Here is a 1,185-nt window from a genome sequence, read left to right on the forward strand (position 1 = left end):
ATACATATATGTGAATGTTATTAATATTTGTGACACACACACACACACACATATATATATATATGTGTGTGTGTGTGTGTGTGGAGATGTGTGGCTTAGTGGTTAGGGTATCATGATCGTAAAATTGTGGCTTGGATTCCTGGACCGGACGACGCGTTGTATTCTTGAGCAAAACACTTCATTTCACGTTGCTCCAGTCAACTCAGCTGGCTAAAATGACCACTCCTGTGACGGACCGGCGTCCTGTCCAAGTGGGTAATACATGCGCCATGAATCCGGGAAGCCGGCCCTTGTGAGTCTCTATGGCTCCAGCATGGCCTGTAACCTTTATCCTATTTATCTACAAAATGACACTTGAAAAATTTGATAAAAATTATGATGTATGTTAGTATGTATATGTGCACGCTCAAATTTGATGGGTTTTTTTTCACATTAAAGTCCGATATAACTAGAATCTACATCATCTGAAAGGCAGTTGCAGAAAATTCCAATAAAAATTGCACATTTTTCTCTGAGTTATGAGGAAACAAATTCTAGGCCACACTCGTGTAGGTAAGGCGTCACGATAAATAAAATAAAATAAAATAAAATAAAATAAAATAAAATAAAATAAAATAAAATAAAATAATAATAATAATAATAATAAAAATCAACTAGCAGGCGTGGCTGTGTGGTAAGATGCATGCTTCCCAACCACATGGTTTCGGGTTCAGTCCCACTGTATAACACCTTGGACAAATGTCTTCTACTATAGTCCCTTGGACCAACCAAAGCCTTGTGAGTGGACTTGGTAGACAGAAACTGAAATAAGCTTGTCGTATATGTTTTGTGTGTTTGTGTTTGTCCCTCCCCACCGCTTGACAGCCAGTATTGGTGTGTTTACGTCCCCGTTATCTAGCGGTTTGGCAAAAAGGAACGATACAATAAGTACTAGGGTTTTTTTTCTAAAAAAAAAAAGTCCTGAGATCGATTTGTTCGACTAAAAACCTTTCAAGGCGGTGCTCCAGCATGGCTGCAGTCAAATGACTGAAACGATTAAAACGAAAAAAAAAAAAAGGAAATATCAATAAAGAAAAACAAGTTTGATTTGTTAAAGGCGGGCGGACCAGTTGCTTGCTGTCAACTGGAAAGCAAGGTGGGACTCGATAAACTCTGGCTGAGTCAAATGACTAATGTTTATTTACA

Source organism: Octopus bimaculoides, chromosome 21, assembly GCF_001194135.2.
Source record: "Octopus bimaculoides isolate UCB-OBI-ISO-001 chromosome 21, ASM119413v2, whole genome shotgun sequence".
Classification (NCBI taxonomy): Eukaryota; Metazoa; Mollusca; class Cephalopoda; order Octopoda; family Octopodidae; genus Octopus; species Octopus bimaculoides.